The sequence below is a fragment of the Macrotis lagotis genome, chromosome 2, assembly GCF_037893015.1.
Source record: "Macrotis lagotis isolate mMagLag1 chromosome 2, bilby.v1.9.chrom.fasta, whole genome shotgun sequence".
NCBI classification, from domain to species: Eukaryota; Metazoa; Chordata; class Mammalia; order Peramelemorphia; family Peramelidae; genus Macrotis; species Macrotis lagotis.
In genome coordinates, this window is record NC_133659.1 from 311,052,900 (window position 1) to 311,072,947 (window position 20,048).

The window sequence follows — 20,048 nt, forward strand, 5'->3', positions numbered from 1 at the left end:
AATGTAACTCTTGCATATTTCATTACATGCTTTCAAAAACTAAGGAGTAAGGAGGGGACAATACCAGCTGGTGGAACTGGAGTTTATCACCAGACTGCCTAAGATAAACATCAAAGCCATACTAAGAGTCTGTCAGCATTTCTTTTAAGGAGACTGGATTAACTCTTGGATTAAGAACATGGAGAATTTTGGCTCTGGGGCTGGGAGAGGGAAGGGAAAGGTTTGGGGTTTTTCTTCATCATGAGAGAAGAATCTGGGCCACAAGTATTAGTAAATCCAGACCAGAAAAAGTTGAAAGTTCGAGTTTGTAGAATTCACATGTCTGGGGTGATTAAAACAAAGTTTATTTGGGAAATGTGTGTAGGCATGCATACATGCATGTAGTATTTGTGTGTTTACATGCATAATTATATAACTCATATGTACAATTACGATATTTCTGTGTGTTACGATAGACTTAAGCGCATATGGATTATACATGTGTTCATAAACACATGTTTATAAAATAGATGCCAGCATTTTTTAAAATTTACATACACACATACATATATGTGTGTCCTTTGGAAGTAGTGTAGTGTTTTGGAAGAACGTTGCTTCTGTAGTCAGTGGCCTGGGGTTTAGATCCACCTGGGGTTTGGATCCACATTTGTTGTTTCCTGCCTATAGGACTTTGGGCAAGCTAATTCACCTCCATGGGACTTAGTTTCCTCATGTGTAAAATGATGGATTGGATTAGATGACCTTGAGAGACCCTTCTAGCTCTAAATCTATAATCCTCTTTGTGGTGGCCATTTTTTTCTTAGTAGTTGCTTCAAAGCATTCATAAGAAGCACTGAAAATACAAATATGGTCCTTGGGTCATGACTTGTGGAGAAACACACACATACAGAAGCAAGAAGACGGACCCCTGTTAGTCACAGGGACTAGTATTGGCAGAGTAGGAACACAAAAAAGATCATTCCAACTAAAAATATCTCAATGAATATTAGAGCTTGAAAGAACTTTAGGGATTGTCTTATCCAAACCTTTCAACTACAGATAAAGTATCAGAAAGTAAAATGATTGGTCCGGGCTATTTATCTCAGTAGTGGCAGAACCAAGACTAGAGCTTGGGTTTCTCATGATTTTCTTGTCAGTGTTCCTTTCACTCTGCCATCCTGTCTTCTCCATTGATACTAATGCATTACTTTGAGTTAAGCTTTTGCCCATTTCCTTATAAATCCTTGGCAAAAGTCACCCAGTATATCAAAGGATAATTTCCTATCAAATTATTTTCACACCTGACAGAAGAGACTTTGACTGGATGAGTGTGTTGGAACCCTATTAGGTGAGGAAGATCAGAATATTTAAAGAGAAGGAAAGAGCCCAAAAGAGAGAGAGGTGGAAGCAAATTCACAGCTTTCATCAGTCATAATTATGTCACAGGAAAGTCATATGACCCTCTTTTCCTCTTAGTTTCTTCTTCATTAAATAATAGATGAATAGTGATAGGTAAATACATAAAGACAGATAAAAGATAGACATAATAGGTGAAAGATATATGAGATGATTTATACATGTAATAGATGACAGATGGATAAATAGTTATAATAGATTACAGATTTGAGAAATGGATAATGAAAGACAGAAATTGGCAGAAAAACATCTCTAACAATGAAGTCTTCATGGAAATCAGCACAAAAATGTTCAGTTCCATAATGCTTCTCAGAATGGTTGATATAATAGGAGGTTATTCTCAATTGTAATTTAAGAGCAGTAATCAAGGGTTAGCCAGAACCCAATGGAAAACATGATATGCAGCATTTTTCTCTACAGGGCTATGTATTAATCCAAGAGCTTTGTAGAAAGTCAAAGGTAACAAATGTTAAGGAGGTGACTTATTAGCAAAGAGACCAGGACGATAGATGACCTAAGTGACTACTTGACCTAGCAACTGGATCCCAGGGACCCACAGTGAATTGGGAATTAGTCAATGAGGTTTCTATCTACTGGGCACAGTACTAAGGGTTGGAGATTAAAAAGAAAAAAAAAAAATCTCTACCCTCAAGAAGCTCACAATCTAGTTGTGGGGAGTAAATCACTAGGTATATACAGAATACCACATAGAGAAAATAGGAGGCAATTAACAAAGGGAAGGCTCAGTACATGGTGAGTTGTATAAATGGATCAAATGATTTGGAAAGAAATAGAAACAGCAACTACATCTTAGCCACTTCTGGTATTTGAATCACAAGTTTAGTCTAATCAAAAGTCACATTTTACAGATGAGAAAACTGAAGTTCAGAAGGGTAACTGACATAAATCCACAAAAGTAATAAGTACTGAAGGCAGGATTTGAACCTATATCCTCTAACTCCAAATCTAGCTTCCTTACACTATCTCCCATTGCCTGTAGGAGTAAATAAACTTTTCCATTTAGCATCTAAAGCCCCTCACATACATACATACAAATTCACCTTGACCATCACACCATCCAGTCAAACTGGTTTTCTTAATTCATATATAAAATTCCTATATCTTTTTCTTTACATGAGAGTATATAGGAAATTTAGATGTTAACTAATTGATAACTTCTTGATTCAACCAAGTTCTATTGTTGCCTCCAGTCTGAACTCATCAGTGCCGATTCTATGACTCTGTGCCTTTGAGAATCCTCAGTTTTCTGATCTCTGGCCCAAAGAGCTTAAAGTCTTTCCTAATTCCCATCCCTGCTGTTAGTGTCTTCTCCCTCTCCAGTGACTATCTTCTATTTATTTTGTATATATATTTATATATTTGCATATTGTCTGTCCAGAGAAACTTTAAATGTGCCTTGAATTGAGGAGTTGTTTCATTTCTTACTTTGTAACCCCAATGAATAACTCAGAGTAAGTGATTAATAAAGCAAAAGAAGGAAGGAAGGAAGGAAGGAAGGAAGGAAGGAAGGAAGGAAGAAAGGAAGGAAGGAAGGAAGGAAGGGAGGGAGGGAGGAAAGGAGGGAGGGAGGGAGAGGGAGGGAGGAAGGGAGGAAGGAAGGAAGAGAAAAAGAAAGAAAGAAAGAAAGAAAGAAAGAAAGAAAGAAAGAAAGAAAGAAAGAAAGAAAAGAAAGAAAGAAAAGAAAGAAAGAAAGAAAGAAAGAAAGAAAGAAAGACAGACGACAGGAAATTGATTGACTTAAAAGAAATTAGTCTGTGGATTTTTAAAAATTGGTCTATATTTCTTGAAAAATTGCTTCTTCAGACAAAACTCCCCTTACAATGGTGGGTATTTCTGCCTCCAGACTCAGCCCTTCTCAGTCTCTGAAACTCTTGCATATCATTGAACAAGATGAGCTCAAAGCTGACACCAGCAGGGCAATTTGGCTCAGTCCCGGGGTCAGCTCAGGTGGCCTCTCAGATCCCATCCAACTCTAAGATTCTGTCATTTACAATGGCTAAGAAAATATCAGGACTCATGACTGAAAACTATATTTGTTTGGAGCCCAGTAATGCCAGATGGAAAAAAAAGTTCATAGGACAAGAAGGACAGGGAAAACAGGAAGAGAAGGAGGGCTTCTGACTTCTATTTCTGTCAGTCCCACAATTGGTCTCTCAGTGACCACCATTGGTGTGAATTGGATGGGGGTGGGGGGGCAAGAGGCTGTGCTAGGTCACCAACCTCACTTTCTCCTCCAGAGTCATAAGGGTCCAGTGGCCAGATATGAATCAGGATGATTGGGTGTGAGGCCCAAGGTCATATAGTTTGTAAGTACCAAGTATCTGAAATCAGATTTGAATTCCAGGGCTGGTGTTCTGTACCATCTAGACTATCACTATAGATATGTCAGCTCTTCTCTTCTTCATCTCATACCTTAGTACTGGGAAGGAAGGAAGGAAGGAAGGAAGGAAGGAAGGAAGGAAGGAAGGAAGGAAGGAAGGAAGGAAGGAAGGAAGGAAGGGAGGGAGGGAGGGAGGGAGGGAGGGAGGGAGGGAGGGAGGAAAGAAGGAAGGAGGGAGGGAGGGAGGAAGGAAGGAAGGAGGGAGGGAGGGAGGAAGGGAGGAAGGAACAAGGAAAGGAAAGAAACAACCAAAGAAAGAAAAAGAAAGAAAGGAAGAAGGAAAGAAGGAAAGTCTTTCTTTTGAACAGATCAATTCATGATGCCATAGGGATAAAAACGACTCATCTTCAGGAGTTCAAATCCAAACTCAGACACTTACTAGTTGTGTGATGCTGTACAAGTCACTTAATCCTGTTTGCCTCATTTTCTCAACTATAAAATGATTGTAGAATGGAGAAAAGCATCCCAATATCTTTGCCAAGAAAATCTCATATGGGGTCACAAAGTTAGTAACAACTCAAAAACAATTGAACCACAAATGCACACTGGTGCTCTGCTTAAAAATCTTTTGTGCTCTCTACTGTCAACTTTTTGGCTTAGTATTCAAGGTTTTGCATAATATGGCAGCAACTTCCCTTTCCAATTTTATTTCATACTATATCTTTACCTACACATACCCAATATTCAAACAACTTGATTAATCTTTGACCACCTCAATAAATCCTGTATTTTCTCACCACCATCTTGCTCTCCCCAAAATATCTTCCCTTCCCCTCTTTGCTTGTTGAATTTTAAGTTTGACTGAATATGCTATATCCTTCACAAACCTTTCCCTATGCAAATTGACTTTTGACTTCATATCTCATATAGTACATTGGTTTTGGACCTTAGTCATATATTCTGCTCCTGACTCTAGACTTTTCAACCTCCATCCTAGCTAGCTTCTCACCCTGGAGAAAACCTCTGACCCCCTCTTCCAACTGATAGAGCCTAAGTTCACCATGCTCATCCTTTTCTCAGTTCCATTCTTACCGCCACCATTACCCATACCCACACACAGAGGTACCTTTATTCCTCCTTACCACTTTTTCAAATTTCAAATGATACCTTTATATGTTGGTTTCTTCCATTAGAATATAAGTTCCTTGAGGAAAGGGATGTCTTTAATTTTTGCTTATATTTGCATTCCTATTACTTAGGTACATAGTAAACTCTTGATAAATGTTTTATCTACCTACTTACCTCTATCTATCTACCTACTTACATTACTATTTATCTCTCTATCTCCTCTATCAATTGTCTTATTTCCTCTAAATCTTTAGTCACATATCCACCCCATTTATCTATCATCTATTTAGTTAGCTAATTAATATTATACAAGATAGAAATGCCTATGATGACTTCTTATCCCCTATAATTATATCATAAATTTCTGAGACCAGAGACCATGTCTTATAAATATCATCAGCCCTTTCCATTGTGGGCTAATAAAACTTTCCCACCTTCAAAATTCAAAGAACCACAAAATTTTACCTTGAAGACCTTAGAAGTCATCTAGTCTAAGCTTTTTTTTTAAAAATCAGTTCATCAATTTAAAGAACTGCTGAAAAGCAAATTATTCTATCCCTGAAAATGATCTTAAGAGATTCTAAACCCTTATCTGACCAAAAATCTCTTCTACAACATTGTCAACAGAATGTCAATTCAACCTTTAGTTGAAGGGAAGCTTCTGTGGAAAGAGTACTGAACTTGGACCCCAGATCTGCTACTTACTATCTGTGTGACCTTGGACAAGTCATTTATATTTTCTGGTCCTTACTTTGCTCATCCATCAAAGGAGCTGAAGAAGGAAATGACAAAGTACCCCATATTTTTGCCAAGAAAGCCCCAAATGGAGTCACAGAGTCAGATACAAATGAAACAACAGAACAACAGTAGCAGAAAATGAGGAGGGGAAAGGACCAGATCAGATGGTCTCTAGGGTGACCCCCAGACAAGTTACTTCATCTACCTGGGACCTAATTTTCTTAACTGTGAAATTAGGGGTTTATAGTAGAGAGGCACCAATCCCTTCCAGTTCTAGATTTAGGAGCCTATGGTTCCATAACATCAAGTAAAGAGGAATTTATAATAGGCCAAGATAATTCATTCCACTTTGGAAAAGTCCAAAAGTTAGGAAAGTTTTCTGTGCATTGAGTCCAAAGCTGCTCCTTGATCTACCCTCTGAGGATGAATCAGAATAAGTCTAGTCCATCATCCATAGTTTTCATGTCCTCCTATTCTTAGCTAAATATTCCCATTTTTCTCTACAACTCATTACCCACATGGAATGATAAGGAATCCCCTTGCCATCCTGCTTGCCCTGAACTAATGTTTCTAACATATGGTGCCTAAAAACAAACACATTATTGCATCTTATTGCTTTGAGTGGGGCAAGGGACAGCAGGATAGTTGCTTCCTTTCTTCAGGACACTTTGCCACTTTTAGTGGTTATGATAAAAGCCATTTGAATCAAAGCACTATAGCCATTTGGCTTATTATTAACACACTTTATAAGCCTTAAACAGCAATAAGAACAAGACCTTTGATTATACTAGTAGAGGGAAATTTCTGGTGAGGAAATATCCTCTACCAACTGTAGTAGGTGTGTACCTTATAATTTAAAGTTGGATAGGGGAAAGGTGGTGGGGGAGAAGCAAGAATATATTAAATGTCTTGTCTGAGTGAGGCACTTAGCTAAGCATTTTACAAATAATATCTTATTTAATCATAGGATTTTTATCTAGAGGGCCAAGAATTAAGTGACTTGCCCAGGATTATAGTTGCTATGTGTCTGTAAAAGAAGGAGGTTGTACTCAATGACCTCTAAGATACCTTCCAGCTCTAAAATTAAATATACAATATAAATGTGAACTGGCATCATTGATTTTCTTTCTCTCCCAATGGTCTACCTATGCCTTTAATTCTCCTCTCATCTAACTTAAATTCATCTACTTCCTACCCACCCCACTTTGGGCAAGTGGCCCTACTCCCAGGAATTTCCATGAGCACCAGTCTGCTTCCCCTCTGTTCCCTTTACCCTGCCTGCCCTTCTTTGGTTTGAAACCTTTGATGCTTCTGGCAATAACTCACAGTGTCATGAACACAAACCTCCACTTGTTCCCCTTCTCCTCAAAATCAATTCTTCAGCTACAAAAAAAATGGGCCCAATGATGAAAGGCTCACTTTGTCTTCATGAACCATTGCTGTCCCAAGGGAGGGAAAATGTTAAAGTATCAGCCCACTTGTGTATGATGGTGGAGAAAGAACTAACTTCAAAGACAGAATGACCCAGGTTCAAGTCTACCTTTGATCTATACTGACTGTGTGACTCAGGGCCCCCACAACTCTATGAGACTGTTTCAGTGAGGATACTCGCTTGTACTGGCAGAAGCTTCTATCACCCATGTAATTCCCTACCAAGAGAAACCACAGCTTCAGCCCCCAAACCATAACACAAATCCCAATGGGCTTGGGTGGGGGCAAGGCTAAGTAAAGGGATGCATACACCAAAATATCCTTTCTTGGTACTCTCCTAGGATTATAGATTTAGAGTGCAGTGATACCTTAGGGGTCATACTCCAATTCAATATTCTATGGATGAGGAAACTGAGGGAAGTTTAGCAACTTGCCCAAGGTCACAAATGTAATAAGTAGCAGAAATGAGATTTTAACCCCAAGTCTTCTGGTCCCCATTTCATTAGTATCTCTACTACCCCATACTGATGGCATACTCCACCAAATGGCTGTTCTTTAACATTTACCAAGGACCAATAATGGGTTAGCACTTAAAGAACTGAAAGTAAATTTGGTCTTTAGTCACTTGAACCTTTTGCAGTCAGACAAGATGAACCCTAGGAACAGGGACAGCATAAAGTCAAGGGGAGCTGTTGGCTCAGGGGGTCATAGTCATGTTGATTTTGCTACCTTTGTGAACTAAGATTTCATATGATGAAGGCAGAGAGAAAGAGACTTCCTCTAAGGAAGTGAGTCTAGAGGGGAGTATTGGAGAGAAAGCAGGAAAGTGACCAAGCCAGTGAATGGTGGGAAAATTACTTTCAGTCAATCAGGGGCACATGGAGGAAAAAAGGCACAGACATAAGAGAGAAGTGTAATGGGATCAGTGAAACAATGAACTTGAAGTAAAGGAAATGGGTGGGGTAAACAGAAGAGAGGGGAGAGATGTCACCCCAACCAAGCTTTTTGGTTTGCCTCAAAAATAATCATGTTAACTCCTATTTCTATAATTTATCAAGGGTTTACAAAGCTGAATTAGGCACAATATATTTAATTCCCTCTCTCTAGATAAGGGAAAATTTCTATAATGATTAGAGTTATTCAGTTGTAGGACAGATTGTTTTGGGAGATGTTGGGTTCTCCATCAGTGGAAATCTTTAAGCAAAAGTTGAATGGAAAAGAACTCCTATTCAAAAAAAAAAAAGGTTTAGTCTAGATGACTTCAGAAGTTACCACTTCTCCCAACCTTAACTGTTTTCTTGACTGACTTTTTCTCTTTATGAAACCAAATTACAGGAAAGAGACTTATGCTGGCAAATACCATGGATATAGACTTAAAGGGGTTGGAAGGAGTACAGTAGACTAGAGTGAATCATTGACCTGGCTCTCTTTAGAAGTCTGATCTGGATTTTGGTCACTAGTTCCTAAAATCTCATGTTTGCCAACATCATTGTTCTGACTCAGTGTTATGTAGAAATGATTGAAAATCTTGGACACCCCAACCAAATCTCATGACCAAAGTTTCTCTGTCTATACCTGAGGTCCACTGAGTAAACTCAATTAAAAGTGAATTGGTTCAATGAAGAGAAAGATTACTCCTATATTAATTACTGACTTGGCATATGTACTTCTGTGAACCATGGCCCAAATTCATCTAACAGAATAAATTCTGAAAATGCTGGGAAAGCCTCTTTTAATGAATAATAGCTAACATTTATAGTGTATTTTAACATTTTCTAAGTGCTTTTTCTATAGAGAAAATCTTTGGTATTTTTCACTGCTATATTGTTGAACTAACTTTAGTCCAAAAAAAGTATCCTTTGTTAAATTCATAAACATCCCTTGTTTTCTGTCACCTCCATTCCTCCATTTCCTGTCTTCCAATCCTGAAATGCTATCACTCCTTCCCTCTGTCCCTTAGAATCCCTAATTTCCTTCACAAATGCCACCTCCCTCAAAAGCCTTTTCAGATATCCCCAGAAGTTAGTGCTAACCTCCCCCTGCCCCCAAAATGTTTTTATTTGCATAAATATTGTAATTGTATTAGTATCTTTTATATAACTTTTCTTCCTGAATATATCCCTTTTCTATCCTTTAACCAGAAAGTTATTTCTGGAAACAAAGAATGAAAAGGATAGGAAGAAATCAGCTCTTCAGAGCCAAACACCACTTTAAGAATCAAATATTCCATAATAGCCATTGCCTCCTACTTCTACAAAGATAAAAGGAAAGTATTTTGCATATAAAGTCCATATTTTTTCAACTATGGATAGAGTTAGAGCTTCATTATAGACTCAAGGTTAAGTCTAGGACATTGTTAGTAACACATTGCAGATCACTCATTTATAGCAAACATTCACTGAAAGCACAATAATTATCATATTATCTTTTTTTTCTGGATTCAGTTATAAGTCTACAAATAGCAAATGATCAAGTTATAAGGATAAATAATGCCAGGTATCTGGCATCAGTGAGATAGAGGAGGGGAAGGATATAAAAGGAGATAAATTGGCTAAATGGGGCAGCAAATTTTATTTGAATAGATCAATCTTTAAATGGGTCAGTAAGGCAGGCAAGGTTCAAACCAATTATAATTATATTCACTTCAAAGTATTATCAACCTTTCCCTATAATGAGCCGGTCACTGGTGTTAGCACATATCTGAATACCCTATACTCCTGTCAGAAAGCAAAAATTCCTGGGTGTATTCAGTTGCAAGTGGCTTCTGCCTTCAATGAGCCTTCAATCCTTCCTTCTAACTTAAAAAGCCAAACAAAGCCATACTTCCTTATCACCCACCTTACTAATAAGGAGCTACACATATATTTTGTATTTATTGATCTTTATGCAGATAAGTAAATAAGTCTTCAATAGCATGAACTTACCTCTATTAATACAGGTAAAAGGACTTTTCCCCTCTCCCATCCCTCCAGAGAGGGTTCCCTGATGACGTCAGCAGATAGAAATCAAGACAGTCCCAGAAGGCAGTACCTTTCTTTTTCAGGTCCATAAAGTTGTCCATTCTCCCTGGGTCAGTGGTAAAATCTATAGCCATGAAGGAAGGAAGGGAAAGATACCAAAGGATCATCTAGGATTTGTTGTATCATCCCAAAACACTAAGCCCTTCACTGTAGAACCCTAAGTTATATAAAAAATGTTCAGGAAGAAGGCTCAGCATGGCATTGGGCATGCTATTTAGCCCCCATTGCAACTTTTTTTCTTTTTATTGGGGGTACCTAATCTTGTTATTGGGTTTTTTTAATAACATTTTATTTTTTTCAACTATATGTAAAGACAGTTTTCAATATTCATTTTTTTTTATAAAATTTTGAGTCCCTAGAACACCGGCCTTGGAGTCAGGAGGACCTGGGTTCAAATCCAACCTCAGACACTTAATAATTACCTAGCCGTGTAGCCTTGGGCAAGCCACTTAAGACCATTGCCTTGAAAAAAATTTTTAAAAAATTTTGAATCCCCAATTTTTTATCCCTCTGCTAGATGGCAAGCAATCTGATATAGATTATACATGTGCAATCAGGTAAACATGTTTCCACATTAGTGATGTTGAGAAAGAAGAAAAAGAAAAAAAGGGGGGAAAGTCTTAAAAAACAAAAAATTTTAAAAAGTGAAAATAGTATGCTTTGATCTGCAGTCACATAATAGATTTTCCTCTCAGTATGAGTTTTCCAACATGAATCTTTGGGAATTGTCTTGGATCATTGATTGTACTGCTGAGAAGAGCAAAGTCAATCACAGTTGATCTTCACACACTGCTGTTGATACTATGTGCAATGTCCTCCCTATTCTGCTAACTTCTCTCAGCATCAGTTCTTGTAAGTCTTTCCAGGCTTTTCTGCCTGTTTATTATTTCTTATAGAACAATAGTGTCCCATTACATTCATAAACCACAACTTGTTCAGCTATTACCTAAATGATGGGCATCCTCTCAATTTCCAATTCTTTGCTATCTCATAAATACAAATATTTTTGACAATGTGCATCCTTTTCCCTTTATTTGTGACATCTTTGGAATACAGACCAAGCAGTACTTCTGGATCAAAGAATATGCACAATTTGATTCCCTTTTGGACATAGTTCCAAATTACTCTCCACAACATCTGGATCAATTCAAAACTCAACCAACAATGTATTAGTGTGTAAATTTTTCCACATCTTTTCCAACATTTCTCATTCTCCTTTTCTGCCATCTGGTAGGGGTAAGTGGTGCCTCAGAGTTGTTTTAATTGGTACTGCTTTTATCAGTAATGATATAAAGCATTTTTTCATATGACTATAGATAACTTAAATTTCATCATCTGGAAACTGCCTGGTCATATGCTTTGACCATTTTTCAATTGGGGAATGACTTGTATAAGGATACAAATTTGACTTAGTTCTCTATATATATCCTAGAAATGAAGCTTTTATCAGAAATATTGGCTGTAAAATTGTTCTCCATCTTTTTGCTTTCCTTCTAATCTTGGTTGCATTGGTTTTGTTTGTACAAAAACTTCTTAACTTAATGTAATCAAAATTAACCATCTTGCCTTTCATAATGTTATCTATCTCTTATTCTTTCCTTCTCCATAGATCAGACTGGCAAACTATTCCTTGCTCTCCTAATTTCACCCTCTATATCTAAATCATGTACCCATTTTGACCTTATCTTGCTATATGGTCTAAGATATTGATCTATGACTAGTTTTTGCCATCCTATTTTCCAGTTTTTCCAACAGCTCTTGTTAGATAATGAATTATCCTCAAAATTGGAGCCATTGGGTTTATCAAAGAATAGATTACTATAGTCATTTACTACTGTCTTATGTATCTAATTTATTCTGGTGATTCACCATCCTATTTCTTAGCCAGTACCAAATAGTTTTGATAATCTGCTTTATAACATGGTTTTAGATTTGAAATAAATAGGCCACCTTTCCTTTGCATTTTTTCATTAATTTCCTTGATATTCTTGACCTTTTGTTTTTCCAGATGAATTTTGTTAATTTTTTCTAGCTCTATAAAATAATTTTGGATAGTTTTATTGGTATGGCATTTAAAAAGTAAATTAATTTAGGTAGAACTGTCATTTTTATTAGCTCAATCTACCCATGAGCAATTGACTTTGTAATTGTGTTTATATAGTTCCTGGATTGCCTTGGCAAGTAGATTCCCAAAAGTTTTATATTGTCTACAGTTATTTTAAATGAAATTTCTCTCTTTTTGTTGAGCTTTGTTGGAATATATAGACATACTGGTGATTTAAGTGGTTTTATTTTCTATCCTATAATTTTGCTAAAGTTCTTAATTATTTCAATTAGTTTTTTAGTTTTAGTATTTTCTAAGTATATCGTTTACAAAGAGTGATAGCTTTGTTTCCTCATTGCCTATTGTAATTCCTTTCATTTCTTTTTCTTCTCTTATTGCTAACACTAACATTTCTAGCATAATATTGAATAGCGGTGATAATGGGGAATCCTTGTTTCATCCCTGATCTTACTGGGAAGGCTTCTAGATTATGCCCATGACAAATAATACTTGTTGGTGACTTTAGATAGTTACTATTTATCATTTTAAGGAAAGTTCCATTTATTACTTTGCTCTCGAGTGCTTTTAATAGGAATGGGTGCTGTAAAACTTTTTCTGCATATTTTGAGAAAATCATAATTCCTGTTGATTTTGTTATTGATATGGTCAATTGTGCTGATAGTTTTCCTAATATAGAGCCAGTCCTGCATTCCTGGTATATAGCCCTTTGCTAATATTTAATTTCAAATGCTTGCATCAATATTCATTAGAGAAATTAGACTATAATTTTCTTTCTCAGTTTTGACTCTTCCTGATTTAGGTATCAGCACCATATTTGTGTCATAAAAGAAATTTAGTAGGACTCCACCTACTTTTCTAACTATTTCATATAGTATTAGAATTAATTATCCTTTAATATAATTTCTCTCTCAACACATTCAATTTAGATCAATGTATAGCATGGAAACAATGTAAAGACTAACAGGTTGCCTTTTGTGGAGGGTGGGGGGAGGAAAGCGAGATTGGGGGAAATTTGTAAAATTAGAAAATAGATAATTTAAAAAAATTATTATCCTTTAAATGTTTGATAGAATTCATTTGTTAATACATTTGACCCTGGAGACTTAGTGACAGTTCTTTGAAATTCTTTGACAGTCCTTAGACAATTTCTTTTTTCTGAAATGGGGTTATTTAATGGGGTTACCTTATTTCCACTTCTTTTAATCTGGGCAATTTACATTTGCAAATAATCATTCATTTCACTTAGATGGTCAGATTTGTTGGCATACAGCTAGATAAAACAGCTTCCTCTTCATTGGTGGTGAATTTACCCTTTTCATTGTTACTAGAAATTTGGCTTTCTTCTTTCATTTAATAAAATTAACCAAAGGTTTATCTATTTTATTGCTAAAACCAACTCAGTTTTATTTATTACTTTAATAGTTTTTCTTACCTCTAATTTTATTAACCTCCTTCCATTTTTTAGAATTTTTAATTTAACATTTAATTGGTAATTTTACAATTATTCTTTTCTATTTTTTAAATTGCTGTACATTTCATTGATCTGTTCTTTCACTATTTTATTCATATAGGCATTTAGAGGTTCCAAATTTCCCCTATTGATTTGGTTGTATTCTAGAAATTTTGGTATGTCTCATTACTGCATTCTCTGATGAAATTTTTGATTGTTTCTATGATTTGTTGTTTGACCTACTCATTCTTTAGGATTGGATAATATAGTTTCCAAATAATTTTTAATCAATATTTCCATGGCCTTTTATTATATATAATCGTTGTTTTATCATTAACTAAAAAGGATTTATTTACTATATCTGCTTTTCTGCATTTGATTGTGAGGTTTTTGTGCCCCCAATTTGTACCCGATCAATTTTTCTGTAGCTGCCATATACCACTGAGATAAAGATATATTCCTTTCTATCTCCATTCATCTATCTATATCACTAGATCTATCAATCTGTCTTTCTATCATATCTAATTTTTCTAAAATTTTATTCACCTTCTTAACTTGTTAATTTTATAGTTAGATTTATCTAGTTCTGAAAGGAAGTTGAGTCCCCCCAATATTATCGTTTTGCTGCCAATTGCTTCCTGTAACTTGTTTAACTTCTACCCTAAGAATATGGATACTATATTACTTGGTACATATATATTTAGTACTGATATTCTTTCATTGTCTATGGTAGCTTTTAACAAGATGATGTTTCCTTACTTGCCTCTTTCAATTAGATCTATTTTTGATTTTGCATTGTCTGAAAACAGGATTGCTACCACTGCTTTTTTTACTTCAGCTGAAGCATAATATATTCTGCCCCAGCCTTTTACCTTTATTCTTTGTGTGTCTCTCTGCTTCAAATGTGTTTCTTGTAAATAAAATATGGTAGAATTCTGGTTTTTAATATACTCTCTTTTTCTTATTCTTTTTTTATTTTTTTAAATTTTATTTTTTTATTCTCATTTTGTACAAATGTTTTATTCTACATTAATAAAATATTATTGTTTAAGAGCAAATGAAATACCCCCTTCCCCCCATGAATATAGACTTGCTTGAGTGACAAAGCAAAGGGGAAAGAAAAAAAATCAAAATAAAAAAATAGTAATAATTGTAGGTATGGCCAGGTGGCGCAATGGACGAAGCACCAGCCCTGGAGCCACGAGCACCCGAGCCCACATCCAGCCCCGTAGACCCAACAATCACCCAGCCGTGTGACATGCAAGCCACCTGATCCCCACTGCCCTGCAAAAAACCAAAAAGAAGAAGAAAAAAGACCCAAAATAAAATAAAATAGTAATAATAGTAGGGGTGGCTGGGTGGTGGACAGAGCATTGGCCCTTGAGCCAGGAGCACCTGGGTCCAAATCCAGCCTCAGACACCCAAAGACCACCCTGCTATGTGGCCCCAGGCAGGCCACCCAGCCCCATTTGCCCTGCACCCTCCCCCAAATAAATAATAAAAAATGTGCTTCAGTCTTTGTTCTAACACCAACAACTCTGTCATGGGTGGATCACATTCTTTATGGTAAGTCCATCAAAAAAGTTACTGCAATATTTTTTTCAATGTTGCCATTGGTGATCGCAGCTCCCTCCTTTCTTATTTCTCCACTACCATGTACTATATTTTCTCTCTCCTTTCACTCTGACTCTGCTGTAGGGTATCTGAGTGGCACAGAAGACAGATCCCTGGTCCTGGGGCCAAGAGGCCCTGAGCCCCCCTACCACCCCTTAGGCCCAGAATCCACCTGGCCCTATGGTCCTGGACAGGCCTTCCAATCCCAGTTCCTTGCAAGAAGTAAAAAAGAAAATGTGTCATATCTGACCACTCTCCCCCCATGGTCCATCCTCTCCTCCTTTATTCACATCCCCACCCCTTCCCCCTGCTCCCCCCTCCTTCTTATTCCAGATGCCTATACTCCATTGAGTATATATGCTGTTTCCTCTTCTAGCCACCTCTGATGAGAGTAAAGGTTCCCTCGTTCCCCCTTGCCTCTCCCCTTCCATATCATTGCAATAGCTCATTGTAATAAAGAAAAATCTTATTATATGAAATATCTTGGCCTATTCCCCCTCTCCTTTTTCTTTCTCCCATTACATTTCCCTTTTTTTCCTATTGACTCCATTTTTGCATCATATTTTATCTTCAAATTCAGCTTTCTCCTGTGCTTCAACTATAAAAGCTCCTTCTACCTGCTCTATTAGCTGAGAAGGTTCATATGAGTATTATCAGTGTCATTTTTCTATGCAGGAATACATGCAGTTCATCATCATTAAGTCCCTCATATTTTCCCCTTCTCCTCCAATCCCCATGCTTCACCTGAGTCCTGTATCTGAAGATCAAACCTTCTGTTCAGCTCTGGACATTCCAAAAGGAACATTTGAAATTCCTCTGGTTCATTGAAAGTCCATCTCTTTCCCTGGAAGAGGACATTCAGCCTTGCTGGGTAGTTCATTCTTGGCTGCATTCTAAGCTCTTTTGCCTTCCAGGAATATTATATTCCAAGCCCTACGAGCTTCCAATGCAGTTGCTGCTAAGTCCTGTGTGATCCTGACTGCAGCTCCACGATATTTGAACTGTGTCCTTCTGGCTGCTTGTAATATTTTCTCTTTGACTTGGGAGTTCTGGAACTTGGCTATAATATTCCTAGGGGTTGGTTTTTTGGAATCTCTTTCTCGAGGGGATCGGTGGATTCTCTCCATTTCTATTTTGCCCTCTGCTTCTAGAATATCAGGGCAATTTTCCTGTAGTAATTCTTTGAAAATGATGTCAAGGCTCTTTTCCTGATCATGACTTTCAGGTATTCCAATAATTTTTAAATTATCTTTCCTAAGTCTATTTTCCATATCAGTTGTTTTTTTCAATGAGATGTTTCACATTTTCTTCTCATTTTTCATTTTTTTTTTGGTTTTGAAGTATTGATTCCTGATTTCTGGTAAATTCATTGATCTCCCTGAATTCTATTCTTTCTCTGAAGGATTTGTTCTCCTCAGAGAGTTTTCTTATCTTTTTTTTCCATCTGGCCAATTTTGCTTTTTAAAGCATTCTTCTCCTCAATAACTTTTTGGACTGTTTTATCCATTTGATCTAAGCTGGTTTTTAGCATGCTATTTTCTTCAGCCTTTTATTTGGATTTCCTTGACTAAGCTGCTGACTTCATTTTCATGTTTTTCCTGCATCTCTCTCATTTCTTTTCCCAGTTTTTCTTCTAACTCTCTCATTTGATTTTCAGTCTTTTTTGAGCTCTGTTATAGCCTGATCCCAGTTTCTGTTTTTCTGGGAGTCTTTAGATGCAGGAGCTTGTGTTTCCTCATCTTCAGACTGAGTATATCCATCCTTCTTGGGATCATAGATAATATAGTTCTCAATGGTGTTCCTCTTTTTTCTCTGCTTGCTCATTTTCCCAGCCTAAGCCTGTTTTGGGGGTGCTTCCTGAGCTTTTGGGGCACTCCAACAAGGGTCTCAGTGTGTGAGGCTCTGTCCTCCCTCCTGGTCTGTGAATAACCATATGCACTCCCATCTGCCACAGGCCTGAGGTGGAGGGGGCTGCTGCTGTTCTGTATGGGGGCCTAGACTGCCATCAGTATCTGAATTTGTTCAGAGCCCCAGAGTCCTGTTCCAGGGGCAGAGGACAGAGCTCTGCAGTCTCTCTCTCTTCACTCCCCTCCCTCTGCTTAATGGGCTCATGCCATGGAGGCTCCTGCTTAGCGGCTCCACCTGCTTCTGTTCCTGGATCTGGGCTATTGGCTGTGTGCCCTGGGGGCTGGGCTTGCTCTGGCAGAGGTCCCCCGCTGTTCCCCCACTTTGTGCCAGGTGCTCCCCGGGGTGTAGCTCAGGAGACTCCCCTGCTGCTGTGAGCGAGCTGGGGCTCCCAGCACCCTGGGGCTGCTTCCGGGAGGCTAAAGTTCTTTCCCTCTGGTGGGCCGCCCCTCCGACCCCAGGGAGCAGAGCCTTTCTGCTCTTTTCCAGGTTACCTTGAGTAGGAGAACTGACTCTCTGGGTTCCTTTGTGGGTTCTGTCTCTTGGAAGTTTAGTTAGAGTCCTTAGCTTATGAGTTTTATCAGAGAGTGCCTAAGACTGGATCCTTTCTTGTCGCCATCTTGGCTCCGCCCTTTAATATACTCTCTTACTGCTTCCATTTTATGGGAGAATTCATTCTATTTATTTTCACAGTTATGGTAACTGTGTATTTTCTTTCATTTCATTTTTCCCTTCTTTATACTCTTCTCTCTCTCCCTTCCTTTCACCCTGTCCCTTTTCACCAGTGTTTTGCATCTGATCACCACTTTCCTCTAATCTAATTTAATTTCCCTTCAATTAGCCCTTTATCTTTATCTTCTTTATCCTATTTCCCAACAGGATAAGATATATTTCTTTATCCAACTGAGTGCTTATGTTATTCCCTCTTTGAGCCAAATCCAATGAAAATAAGATCCAAATAATGTTCGCCCCCCCATTTCTTTCCCTCTACTGTAATAAATTTTTCATGCATCTTCATGTAATTTAACTTACCCCATTCTGCCTCCCCCTTTCATTTCCCAATACAATCCCTTTTTTACCCATTAATTAATTTTTTTATCATCACATCAAAATCAACTTATACCCACATCCTTTAAGTATACTCCTTCTAACTACCCTAATAGAGATACAGCCATTAAAAGTTACACATATCTTTCCATACAGGAATGTAAACAATTTAACCTCATTGAATACCATGTTTTTCTTTTTCTTTCTTGTTTATCTTTTTATGATTCTCTTGAGTCTTGCTTTAAAGATGAAATTTTCTTTTCAACTCTGATCTATTCATCAAGAAAGTATTAAAGTCCCCTATTTCATTGAATATCCATCTTTTCTCCTGGAAGATTATGCAAATTTTGCTGGGTAATTGATTTTTAATTGCAATCTAAGCTCCTTTGCCTTCTACAACATCATATTTCAAGTCCTCTGATCTTTTACTATCGAAAATGCTAAATCCTGTGTAATACTTATGGCTCTGTGATATTTGAATCTTTTCTTCTTGGCTCCTTGCAGGATTTTTCTCATTGTCCCAATAGTTCTGGAATTTGGCTGTGATATTCTTTGGAGTTTTCATTTAGGGATCTCTTTCAGGAGGAGATTGATGAATTCTTTCAATGACTCATTCTAGGATAAGAGGATAATTTTCCCTGATAATTACTAGAAAGATACTTCCAGGCTCTTTTTTTTATCTTGGCTTTCAGATTTCAATAATTTTTAAATTATCTCTCTTGGATCTATTTTCCAGTCAGTTGTTTTTTTCAATGAGGTCTTTTACATTTTCTTCAAATTTTTCATTCTTTTGACTTTGACTGGTTCTTGATGTCACATAGAGTCATGAGCTTCCACTTATTGAATTCTATTTATTTTTTTTTTGGTTTTGCAAGATAATGGAGTTAAGTGACTTGCCTGAGGTCACACAGCTAAGTATTAAGTGTCTGAGGGCAGATTTGAACTCCTGATTTCAAGGTGGATGCTCTATCCAGTGTACCAACTAGCTACCCCTGAATTCTAATTTTTAAGGAATTTTTTTCCCCAGTTAGCTTTTGTGCCTCCTTTTCCATTTGGCCAATTCTATTTTTTTTTCGGTTTTCGCAAGGCAAATGGGGTTAAGTGGCTTGCCCAAGACCACACAGCTAGGTAATTTATTAAGAGTCTGAGGCCGGATTTGAACTCAGGTACTGCTGACTCCAGGGCTGGTGCTCTATCCACTATGCTACCTATCTGCCCCCAATTCTATTTTTTCAGGGTGCTGTTTTCTTCAGGGAATTTTTTTATCCATTTTGCCAATTCTAGTTTTTAAGGAATTGTTTTCTTCTTTTGCGCTTTCTTTCCCAAGCTATTGACATTTTTATTCATAATTCTCTTGTATAACTCTCATTTCTTTTCCCAATTTTCTTCCACCTCTCTTACTTGATTTTGAAAATCCTTTTTGAGTTCTTCCAATAGGATTTTTTGGATTTTAAAGAAATTTATATTCTCCTTTGAGGCTTCTAAAAAGATGCTATCAAGGTTTGTTGTTTTGTTTTTGGGTTTGTTTTTTTTTTGATCATGGCTTTCAGACAGTCCAATAATTTTTAAATTGTCTCTCCTGGATCTATTTTCTAAGGGAGTTGTATGTAGGCATTTTGAAAATATTGCCCTCATCTGAATTTGTGTTTGGAGCTTCCTTGTCACCATAGTAACTTTATATTGTCAGGGTTCTTTTTTGTTGTTGTTTTTTGCTCATTTTTTAAAAGTTGAATTCTGCTCCTAGAGTCTAGGGGACTCTGTCCCAAGCTTCTTACACTGGGGACCAGGGACTTGGTCACTGACTTTCTGCCTCAGGGCTACTTGGGCTGGCAGGTTGCCTACTACATTACAGTGGACCCAATCTAGTAGCACCTGTTGCACCCTGGATTCCAAGCTGGCAGGCTGTCTGCTGGA

The 20,048-nt window shown here is 37.3% G+C and overlaps 1 long non-coding RNA gene across 1 annotated transcript in view; it reads right to left on the minus strand.

Moving 5' to 3' along the window:
- Positions 1-4,142: 4,142 nt before the first annotated feature.
- LOC141515199 (uncharacterized) overlaps positions 4,143-20,048 on the minus strand; it is a 150,394-nt gene continuing 134,488 nt past the window's right edge. Inside the window, exon 4 of the long non-coding RNA XR_012476247.1 lies at positions 4,143-10,117. This is a non-coding gene — a long non-coding RNA (uncharacterized LOC141515199). The remainder of the gene's footprint in view (positions 10,118-20,048) is intronic.